The sequence below is a fragment of the Odocoileus virginianus genome, chromosome 21 (genome assembly GCF_023699985.2).
Source record: "Odocoileus virginianus isolate 20LAN1187 ecotype Illinois chromosome 21, Ovbor_1.2, whole genome shotgun sequence".
Classification (NCBI taxonomy): Eukaryota; Metazoa; Chordata; class Mammalia; order Artiodactyla; family Cervidae; genus Odocoileus; species Odocoileus virginianus.
The window spans coordinates 13268410-13280878 of record NC_069694.1 but is presented as its reverse complement, the minus strand read 5'-3'; positions in this window follow the sequence as shown (position 1 = coordinate 13280878).

The window sequence follows — 12469 nt, the reverse complement described above, 5'->3', positions numbered from 1 at the left end:
GATTCAAAAAACACTTTTGTGTGATTATATCATGTACATAAAAAGAGACCAAGAAAAAGTGAGTTGTGCTCACTTTTTGTTTAATAGAATAGAGCTTAAATGCCAGAAGAGCTCTAGGGAAAAAAAATGAAAAGAAAGCTAACTTGGATAGGCAGGTTTTAAATTTAAACAGGAAATAAAACACTCATTTGACAATATCATTCAATATTCAAATGCAAATTTAAACTTCAGTTGCTGAATATCTAGTTATTATACAAAATAAGTATCTAAATAATGGAGGTTTTTTATTTTTTATTACTCCTCTTTGAATTACTATATTATTATACACATAAATATGAATTTTGTATTCAAAATGTTAGACCATGATGCTATTTTGGAGCATTTCATCCCATCAATAACAATTTTTCTATAGCATCATTTAATGTAATGTACTGCCCATTGGTGATCAAAAGACATTACTGCCTTCACTGACAGAATAACACATTACCAATGTGTCCTTATGTCAAAATTACCCTTATGTTTTTGTCAAGGTCAGTGTCTACCTAAACAGTTATTTTAATACCATTAAAATTCAGTGATACAAAACAACCTTACTTGTTACTATGTAAGAATTTTTATTTATTTTATTTTTGGCCATGCAGCTTGCAGTATCTCAGTTCCCCAGACCACAGGAGTGAAAGCCCAGAATCCTAACCACTAGACTATCAAGGAATTCCCGAGAAACTTCAAATTGACTATTTTCAACTTCAGTTTCTTTGAAATTGCTTAAAAAAAAAAGTCAAAACAAACCAGTGATCCTGATGCTGTGTATGCCCAAGGAGACTACACCTGATGGCTGTTAGACTAACACCCTGAAAAATGCACCCTTACTTTTCTTTCCTAAGCCAGACTGCATTTTCTAGATGCACCAATTCTTCAATTACAACTCGATGTGTTTTGATATGAAGTAAAACACCCCCACACATTTCATTTATTGCTGTGTGTGAAGTTTTTGAAAACCCTTAGCAACAGAGAAGAAATATGGCCAAATGGAAAGAGGTAGAACAAGCTTTAAGACTGAGTGCCTACAACTTTCCACATGGCTAGAAGCATGGCCCCTTTATGCAGTAAGTGAAATCTAACAAACTAGCCCAGAGTTACTTTGAAGTGCTTGAATTCAACACTTATATTTGGACTGATGCTGAAGCTGAAACTCCAATACTTTGGCCACCTGATGTGAAGAACTAACTCACTGGAAAAACCCTGATGCTGGGAAAGATTGAAGGCAGGAGGAGAAAGGGACAACAGAGGATGAGATGCTTGGATGTCATCACCGACTTGATGGACATGAGTTTGAACAAGCTCTAGGAGTTGGTGATGGGACAGGGACTGTGTGCTGCAGTCCATGAGGTCGCAAAGAGTCAGCACTACTGAGCAACTGAACTGAACAGAAAGCACTTAGCAATGTTTGTAGTAAAATCAAACTTCCTGTATTTCAAACCTCAGGAAAGCAGAAGGGAGCTGGGGGGTGGGGGAGAGACAAGGATATAGAAAGGCTACTCTACACAGTAGCATCTACATAGCATTCAAGGAGCCCAGCCTAGCACCTCACCCTGAACCCTCCTGGGCTCCGTACTCCAGGAGACATTTACAGCTTCTCTACCCCTCTTCACCTAACCCCGAGTCCTGGGAGAAACGCAGGCAGCAGTGAGATGGTGGAGACCCAGATACACTTGACAGAAACACTGGGAGTGGTTCTGAGGCTAGCTAATTTCCCAAAATTGTAACTTTAGCAAAACTGCATTGTTGGTGTTTAGAAAAAGACTTTTTAAAGAATTTAATGTGTAAAAGAAAAAAAGAAGTTTGTGCTCTCAGAACTATTTTTGAAATATTGTTGCATTAGGCCATGTGATCTTGAGCAACATAATCCACAGGAGTCTTTTGCTGCCTTTTCTATAAAAAAAAAAATATATTAATAGTCACCCATTTTAAAAAAGAAATTACAATTTACATATATATAATGACTACTGAATAGCTGGCATCAGTTATCTGAATTGTTTGTGTATGTATTTTAAATATTATTTCTAAACATGGGTGAAACACTGCTGAAAGGAATATTAAGCCTCAGCAATCTTTATGTAATTGATCACATTTGCTGTAGACAAAGAGACATCTAGATAAGCAGAGGTGAGAAAAGGACTGCTGATAATGCCAGTATATGCCTTCACTCATAGAAATCAAGAAGTCCTGGGTAAATCTGATGAGAATTTGCGAGAAATCTGACTTTTTAAAAATAAGAACCTGAAGGTGATTAAATCTAGGGTATATAATCCTTAAGATTTGGTCTCTGATTCCTGTTCTATTATTCATAATTTGTGATTTTTCCAAATTCATTCTTTCTAAGCTTTACTTTTTTAACCTTTACAATGAGAAAAATATTCCTACTTGACTTACAAGATTATCATGAAAACTATAAATAAAATAATTGTATATTATTCCTAACTGGATCTCTTGCTCATATTAAGTTACTGATTAACTATTATGAAGATTATTATTTCATCAGAGTAATTTCCATACCAAATCTTTTTTTTTTTCATTTATTTTTATTAGTTGGAGGCGAATTACTTCACATTGCAGTGGGTTTTGTCATACATTGACATGAATCAGCCATGGATTTACATGTGTTCCCCATCCCGATCCCCCCTCCCACCTCCCTCTCCACCCGATTCCTCTGGGTCTTCCCAGTGCACCAGGCCTGAGCACTTGTCTCATGCATCCAACCTGAGCTGGTGATCTGTTTCACTAAAGATAATATACATGCTGTTCTCTCGAAACATCCCACCCTCGCCTTCTCCCACAGAGTCCAAAGTCTGTTCTGTACATCTGTGTCTCTTTTTCTGTTTTGCATACAGGGTTATCTTTACCATCTTTCTAAATTCCATATATATGTGTTAGTATGCTGTAATGTTCTTTATCTTTCTGGCTTACTTCACTCTGTATAATGGGCTCCATTTTCATCCATCTCATTAGAACTGATTCAAATGAATTCTTTTTAATGGCTGAGTAATATTCCATGGTGTATATGACCACAGCTTTCTTATCCATTTGTCTGCTGATGGGCATCTAGGTTGCTTCCATGTCCTGGCTATTATAAACAGTGCTGCGATGAACATTGGGGTGCACGTGTCTCTTTCAGATCTGGTTTCCTCAGTGTGTATGCCCAGGAGTGGGATTGCTGGGTCATTCCATACCAAATCTTAACCTTGAGAAAGGTCTGCGGTCTGAGATCAGGCAAATTGCCTTCAGAACACACTTGAAAAACCCATGTTTCAAACTTTGGCCTTTAATGATAGATCCACACACATTTTTTGACAGTTACTACTGGAAATTGCTCTATTGTCATTTTTTATATTAACACATTTTAGTGTTCATTTTAATTTTGTTCTTTAGCCTCAAGTTGTCTCAAATATGAATGGAACATATGTTATTTAAAGCACATGGAATAAATTGTTAAAATACATAAACCATACTTTCAAGTTGAAAAGATCTTCACTTTTTCTGATATAAATAATCCTAGAAACTATGTTTTGCCTCTAGCTTTTGCTATATTTTCAGGAATTTGAGATTTTGTCCTTTAAATAAAAGTCATGTTTTTGCCATGGGAGTGGCTTTTAACAATGAAAAGTCACTTTTATTGCAGTAGGAAATTACTAAAGAGAAACAGTCCACACCTGGCAGTTGAGAAGATAAACAATGCCTTGTTCCAGGAAGTAAAGTTTCTTTGTGTCAGTTGATGTAATAGATTCCAATAGACTTAACTAAGACATAGAGTCTATGTGGGAACATAGGTGGGGAAAACATTCCTATTTCAGTTTTATTTAAAGCCTATGTTGCTTATCAGAAAGTTCATAGGTCATTTTAATTACAATAATGATTGAATACTACCATGTGAGGCAGAAAAGTATAATAGACAAGAATATCAATTTTGGAATATCTCCCTGAGATACTAGCTTTATATTTGGTAAGATGTCACGTCCTGTTACCTATATAGCTTTTCTCTACTGTAAAATAGGAAAAATATCAACTTATCCAAGTAACTGTAGGATTAAATAAGATGGTACATGTACAATGTCTGGTACAGACAGCACAGAAATGATTCTCCTCTCTGTGTCATGCTGCCATTAGTATCATTATTATTATTTTTATATTGCTTTGGTGCTATAGACAAAAATATTAGACAACTGTTCAATCTGAATGTTACTTTATTAAAACACCCTTGGCTTCCCTTACAGCTCACTTGATAAAGAATCTGCCTGTGATGCAGTGTTGGGGTCCTTTAATGGACCAGAACCTGGTGGCATGGAGTTGACGATAAGAAAGTAAAAGAGAGAAAGAGAGAGAGACAAAAAAAGACCCGGGGACCTAAGCTCTGATGGAGCAAAGGTGTTTTAACATTTTTCTATGAGTATATATAGGCTTTGGTGCAAGAAACTTCTTTCGGGAATGACAGAGATCAGAAAACCAAACGTACAGCAGCCATTACCACGGGAACAAGGGGTTGTGTTAGTCACAAGGTCAGGAGACAATCCATATCTCAGGAAAGGGAACGAGACTAAGCAGTTTTGTCCTAAAGAGAATGTTTACTAAAGGAGACCCAAGCCTGCCTCACACAATGACCTCAGTCCCTGGGAGCAGCGTGCTGTTCCGCTTGAAGAGGGACAAAGGACTCATGGGACAGCGTGGAGGAGTCCTCCCGTCAAACATTCCCTGACAATGCAGGAGACCCAGGTTTGATTCCCGGGTCAGGAAGATCCACTGGAGAAGGGATAGGCTACCCACTCCAGTATTCTTCGGCTTCCTTTGTGGCTCAGCTGGTAAAGAATCCACCTGCAATGCGGGAGACCCAGGTTCGATCCCTGGGTTGGGAAGATCCCCTGGAGAAGGGAAAGGCTACCCATTCCAGTATCCTGGCCTGGAGAATTCCATGGACTATGCAGTCCATGGGGTCCCAAAGAGTTAGACATGACTGAGTGACTTTCACTTATCTTCCACTAAAAAAGCCTCTCTCTCCTCATTCCTATGATACATGCTCTATATTTTACCTGGTTCCATACATGTCTACGTCTTAAAAATAATAAAGTCTTGAGACTCCAATATCCTCTGAGAAGTTTACCCAGGCAGTGCTCTTTTCTCTGTAACAGGTCCAGCACTGAGCCTTGTGCATTCACAGGCAAAAACATATTTGAAAAGGAGAGGGAGGGGAAGAGACAAGGTCAGAGGAGCACATGGGGACAAAGCGGGCATCCTGGAATGACGAGAAATTAAAGGAGAGGAAGAGATTTGTGATACGTAATGCAAACTAAGGAAGAAAGAGGTTCTCTGCTAGAAAAAGACAATCCTTCCTGGTTTTTTTCTTTTTCAAGTTTTTGCCTACCAAGACTGAATTCTTAAGAGTAAAATTAGTTTGGGCCTATACATATCAAACAATCGACCACTTTGGATAAGCTCTGATTAGGAAGAACAGTGTTCTTACCTGAAGATAGTTTAAACCATAATCCTTCAATAATACAATATGAACTAAAATTGGAAATATGGTCTTTAAAATATGCCATGGTGAGATGACTACTTCACATAGGAGATGTGCTTTTTATTCATACTTCTTACTTGTTTCTAATTAATGTCTTTGATTCACATGATTGACACTTGCATGGCAGTAGACTCTGATGCTGCTTATCCAATGGTGATTTCCCATTCTCCCTTGTTAATTGTTCCCTGATTTATGTGCCCTTGATTTTTTACACTCCTCAATAAAAAGTTATATTCAGTTGTAGCCACTGAAGTGAATTCTAACCAATCTAAATCAATGATGATAATTCTAATCTTCCTTTCCAATGATTAAATTAGTTGGGTACTATTGGCAACACAATTCCTACCAATGACAAATTGATATTGACAAATTGGAAAAATTTTCTGGGCTTTTAGGAAATATATTTTAGTTATTAACAAAGAGAGATAAAAATAAGTGTTTTTCTCTTTTATTCAGTGCCTGAACAATAGTCCACATACTTGGAACTAAGCAGCAATACATGGACCAACAGGTATAGTAACAAACCCGCCGAGGCTAACAGGATAAAAATATAGGAAGCATATGGGTTTCTAGTGACAGTACTGGCAGGTGAATTCACCAGCAGAATTTATTATGTGAGATAATAAACACAAGTTTTTAGATTGGTATTTTGACTTTCGGTTTTTAGTTCCTTGCAGGAAACACACCTTATATAACAAATTACAAACACAGAGACACTTAAATAAGTTTTAGTTAATAGATATTGATCAACATAATTTTAAAATAACAAATTATCACTGCAAATTTTTTTTTCTAAATTGAAAAATACCATTCCACAAGTGAACTAGTTTGCTTTTTTCTATATTCTTGAATCTCATTTTACATCCCACTCTTTGTAATTTCCTTCCGTATTTTTTTTAATCTTCTAGAACTCATTGAATATTAATCTTATATAAAGTGAACACTTTATGACAGCAGAAAAAAACTGTGTTTTGTTCACTACTTGCTACAATTTTCATAGCACATACTTAGGCATTTTCTGAAAATAATTAGTTTTAATAAATATTATTTGGATTTTTAATAAGCTTGTATTAAAGAAATATTCTATTTGTAACTGCCTCATGAAAGTATCAACTCATTAAAGATATTTCTAAATCTATTTTCAAAAGAAATTGTATTAAACCATAAATCAACCAATGCTTTTAATATCATTGTACTCTCCTAGGAGAAAACATTATCAAATTTGCTGTAAAGAAGTATCAAAAAATGTGATTATGTTTTCATTTATACCTAGATGACTGAAGCAGTACATATGCATGAAAATGTATTAAAATACCAGACCGACAAATATGACATAATTTTCAAGGCTAGAAAAGAAAATTAGTAAAGGGAATGTGTTTGGCCAGATCCTTATCTGATCCAAATGAGATAAATGTTGAAATCTTATCGTGTTTGAGAAGACATACAAGATCAATTTCCCTAGTGACTTAAATAAATTCATCCTTAATCTTAAAGTAATTGACATTCTGTGGTTAGAATTTAATTGCAATACTTATTTAAATAGCCAATGTTAATGAGGGCAAAGGGTCATTTTTAGTAATTTTAAATTGCAAGAATAAATAAGAGAGTAAATTAATGTTTTGAATTTTCATACTTTTTGAGAGGGAATGATCTCAATTCATTTTATTGGTTCCAAAAAGAAAAATAATGACAGCCTGACCCTAAATTTAAATGGTATTTATATGTATAGAAAAATATGCCTTGTGAGCATTTTACCCTGATGAGAAATTCCATTTTCAAACATTATAAAACACCACAATATTGTAAACTAATTAGCCTCCAATTAAAATTAATAGATTAATTCAACAAAATAAATAATATTTAGATGCAAGATATAAATGATGCTTTTTTGTATCTTCTAAAAACAAACTTATTGTATTTTATTATAGATATTCTATGAAGGTTGAATGCTGCCCTACGAAATTCTGCTAATTTATTTTTTAAACATCTTTTGTTTCAAAGTTGAAAAATGCACTTTAGTTCATGATGTCTTCTAAGCTAATCTTACAACTATATTCACTTCAATTTTTTTCAGAAAACTGAGGCTTTCTCATTTGTAATATCTATGTGACATTTGGGATTATTAGAGTCACATTGGTCAAATATGCCAAAGTTATGTCTATGCTTATGATATGAGGCAAGCTACTGAAGATGACAACATAATTGCTGTATTCTTCTTTTTGTTTAATAGACTGTATCTTTTAGAGCAGCTTCAGGTTCACAGCAAACTTGAACAGAAGGTGCAGAGATTCCACTGCCCTACACAGGCATAGCATTTCCTGTTATCAACATCCCCCAACAGAACGGTATCTTTGTTACAATCAATGGACTTATGCTGACATATCGCTATCACCCAAAGTTCACCTTTGGTGCTGTACATCCTATGAGTCTAGGCAAATTTCCAATAACACGTATCTACCATTAGAGTATGACACAGAGGAGTTTCACTGCCCTAAAAATCCTATGTTCATCTTATTTATTACCCTCTTTTAATGATTATCATAGGGCTGTCATTAGCTACGTGTACACAAGAAAAATATGTGAAGTTTAATACAGCCTTGGATCACGTAACTTTTTTTTTAACAGAGAGCAGAAATTCTCGAAGTATGTAAAACTACAAGTGTAAACTTAACATTTTCTAGATGAATAAGAAGATCCCCTGGAGAAGGGCAGGGAAACCCATGCCAGTATTCTTGCCTGGAGAATCCCATGAACAGAGGAGCATGGCAGGCTATAGTCCATGAGGTTGCAAAGAGTTGGACATGACTGAGCGACTAACACTTTCACTTTCAGATGCAATGTGAGCTATATTTCCCTTATGTTAAATGTTCCTTTTTTTTTTTTTTCAAACTGTCATTTTGAACCCAAATCATCTGATAGGTCAAATTTCTTCATGATTCAGGATAGAAATTGACTCTCTTTAATCTTCTTATTTCCTCTCTTTTTACTTTTTTTAAGTCATAGGACTTAGAGGTAGACTGCAGCTAGATGGGGTGAGTCAAAGTGGCTGGTCATACCATCCCACTGCATGGCTTTGGTAACAGAAATTCAGCTAAATGCTAATGCCTTTGACAGCCACCTTTAAGAGCCCCTTGAAATAAGAGAATACTCATTTACACCTGTGTTGAGGATAAATTTAGATGATATCATATTCTGAGAGGATAGGTTCACTAATATTAGTCCAAGTGCCAATCAGCCCTGCAAAGCTCTCCTTGTTACAAAGTATTACACAATGGCATTTAAAACATCTACAATTGTTGGTGTCATGGTTCCTTTTTGGGGATTCTACAGGAATGTGAATTTGGTCATCTGAGTCTCCTGTAACAATTAAATGATAGTACCATTTCTTAGAAAGCAAGCAGTGGAACATACAACACAGAAACAGAGATGGAACTATCTAAGTTTCATAGTTTTAAGAGCTCTTAAGATGATTGACAACATGGTCAAAGAGAAGCTACCGTGAGGTCTGAAATGCCCTCTGTGACAACAGTAACACCTGTTTGCTCCATGAAGCTCCTACACGTGTATCTTGTGAGTAGGAAACACTTAACACTGGCAAAATGGGAGTTTTCTGGTAGTCCAGTGGCTAAGACTTCACGTTCCCAATGCAGGGGGACCAGCTTCAAACATTTTTTTCTGACCAAACACGGTCATCCAAAGGGCAGCTAATGGCCTTTGATTTAGGGTCATAACATTAGAAATGAAGAAAGAATGATGCTAGAGCTTAGGCAGGGCACACAGATAAAATGGGGGGAAAAAACTGATGGAGGATTAAATTTGGTAGATGAAATCAAGAATTGTTGATATTTAATTTTGTGGTGACTTAGACATCCACCTATAACAATTATGCAGTAACTTTTATATATACAGTTGGGTGACAAGGAGGCATTAGAGGTAGATGTATATATTTTAAGGCTTCCCAGGTGGCACTAGTGGTAAAGGACCCACCTGCTAAAGCAGAAAACATAAGAGACAGGGTTCCACTCTCTGGGTGGGAAAGATTACCTGGAGGAGGGCATGGCGACCCACTCCAGAATTCTTGCCTGGAAAATCTTACAGACAGAGGAACCTGGCAGACTACAGCCCATAGGATCACAAAGAGTCAGACACGCCTGAAGTGACTTAGCACACATGCATGCACTTGTATATTTGAGGGTCATAAGCACATAGGCTGAAGTTAAATGTACATGAAATGACCTAAAAATGTAGATAGAGAAGAAAAACAGAAAGATAACCTCCTTGCTGGTCACAGATCTGACATGGTTTCAGGATATTCTGGAAAGGTAGGAGAAACACTAGATCAAATAGGGGAATTTAGAAACTACAAATAGTGCAGGATTATGAGACCTGGACTTCTGATTGTGGTTCAAAAGACAGGCAGAAGGGGAAATGGAATAAGTCTTAAGAGTCTCTTAAAGGCGGGTTCATGATTGGCTCATACTTTACGCTACTTGGTTATTTCTTCTGAAGTACCTGATGATGTCCAAAGTGGCCTGGGGCAGGACCAGTAACTAGAATACTGAATCCTATTTCATTATTATTGTTATTTTTAAATGCCAGAGAGTGACCATATAACTCATATGTCGAAATATCAAACAGTAATATTTTTTGTCACTTTAGATACCTGGGAAGCTTTGCTGGACATCTAAAATATCTCATCTGAAGTCTCCTGATAGGAAATCAAAATGACAAGGAGAGCAAAAACAACAATAAACCAAAACTATATGGAGCAAATATTAAATATGTATATTAGTTTATTAATGTCTATATAGAAATACCTCAATTTTTGCTTACCTCATCTATATTTAAGAAACACAACCACACACACCAGAATGAGTAATTTATAGTTTACACACATCAAAATTTTAAAAATCATTCTAACATAGTAATTGGATGTCATGTAATTTGAAAGCTGTGTTGACATAATTTTGGTGTGGCTCAAGAAATATGTGACTTTTATGACCCCATGAAAAGTTAACTATGTAACATCTTTTTATGTTATGATATGAAGTTTTATTGTAGGATCATTACCAAAAAGCATCTAAGGTTTATTTTACTACCCAGATTTGGACTTAGTCCAAAACAATGATGGTTTTTGAATCTAGAGTGCTAACATCATTTCTATTTATTGCTTAAGTTTAAGGAAATGTAGTAGACACTGTTAAGTAAGAATTGACTATTTTGCACATAAACTAGCACTCCGTAACTGTTTTAACTTTGAACTTTTATACTTTGACAACTCTTCAAAATATTCGATGTAAGTGGTGGGATCTGTATACTACTGAGTTTCAAAACCAATGAGGATGATGGTTTTGTTTCACATGTTTGATATAATCAAGTTTAATCCATGTTTGAGTCAAATAACTAAAATCTTTACAGGAGTTAATTGCAATTAGTTGTAAAATGATTGAAAGTGTATTAATGACCTAGAAAGTTGCAGTTTAACATATGAAGACAACCAGCTAACATTTCAGTACATACTAGCAACTGTTTATAGCATTATTCAAGAATTAATTTAATCTCACCTGGATCCTATGAGGTGAAAGCATTATCATTATTACCATTTTACAGAATAAAAAAGAGCGATATAGAAAATGTGCATAATCGGCCTAATGTCACTCATCTACTCAGATGTACATCAGGATCTGAACCCAGGAAATCAAGTTTTAGCACTCATATATCTGACAGTGTCACACACATGTTTCCAAAACAAAAGCAACATTAACAATCAATATTTTTATTTGAATATCTTGAATTTGCTTTATGTGAAATGCTATTTCTTATAAAATTACATATGAAAGTGAACGAATTGAATTGCCTTTCTGTTTTCATTAGCATGGTTACAGATTTACACACCTTGAAAATAACCTAAGGCGGGGGGGACAGAACTAGACCTTTGTGAAGACTGCAAATGTCAGAAGATAAAACATCCAAGTTATCAAATTAAATCTTTAAGCTCAAGGATGATGCAATGTCTGCTTAACAATACAGTGTTGGGATAGGCTATAAAGAATTCATGCACTCTGTATGATGTTTTATTCATATATTGGTAAATGAATACATAACTATTTGAAAACATTTTTGTTTCTGACATAAGCTACATCATGGAATATGAGAAGTTTTATTTTTCAATCCTTTGTGCAATAACAGATACATGATTTTGCTTTTTTCATTAAAAGAAAGAAATCATTGTTATCAACACATTTTAGAACTACTGGTGTTAAAACCCTAGTGAATGAAATCTGCTCTATAGTGGTTAGAAGCTTCATATTGTGATGGGAAATAACAATAAATTTTTGAAAAGGAGATGAATACATAAAGCAACTTATTTTTTAAATGTAAATTAAAGTGAACTTGATACATCTTGCTGATGGTTTCTTTCATATGTATGTTAATGAACACACTTGAGTTGTTCTAAATTACAAGTATAATAATTTTCTAGAACCAAGCCTGAAACCTAGCCCAAGAATATAAAACTATGTAGACAGACTCGCAGTGGGCCTTGAAGAATCCCTGTGTACTCAGGACTGCCAGATAAAATTCAGTTCACATAGATATTTAAATTTCAGATAAACAGTGAATATTTGTTTAGTGTAAGTGTGTCCCATTTGGGTCATAAGAATATTTGCTTTTTACCTGGAATTCAAATTTAACTGGATATCCTGTATTTTGATTTGCTAAATTTGGCAAATTTATGAATGCTCCATGGCTCTCTGGGCCTCAGTTATGTTACTGACCATCAATATATTTTATCTATAACATCACTATGGATATACGGAATGGAGGAAGTCAGAAAGAGACAAGCAAATATCTTATATTAAAGCTTATGTGTAGAAAACAGAAAAAATGTTATAAATAATGTTA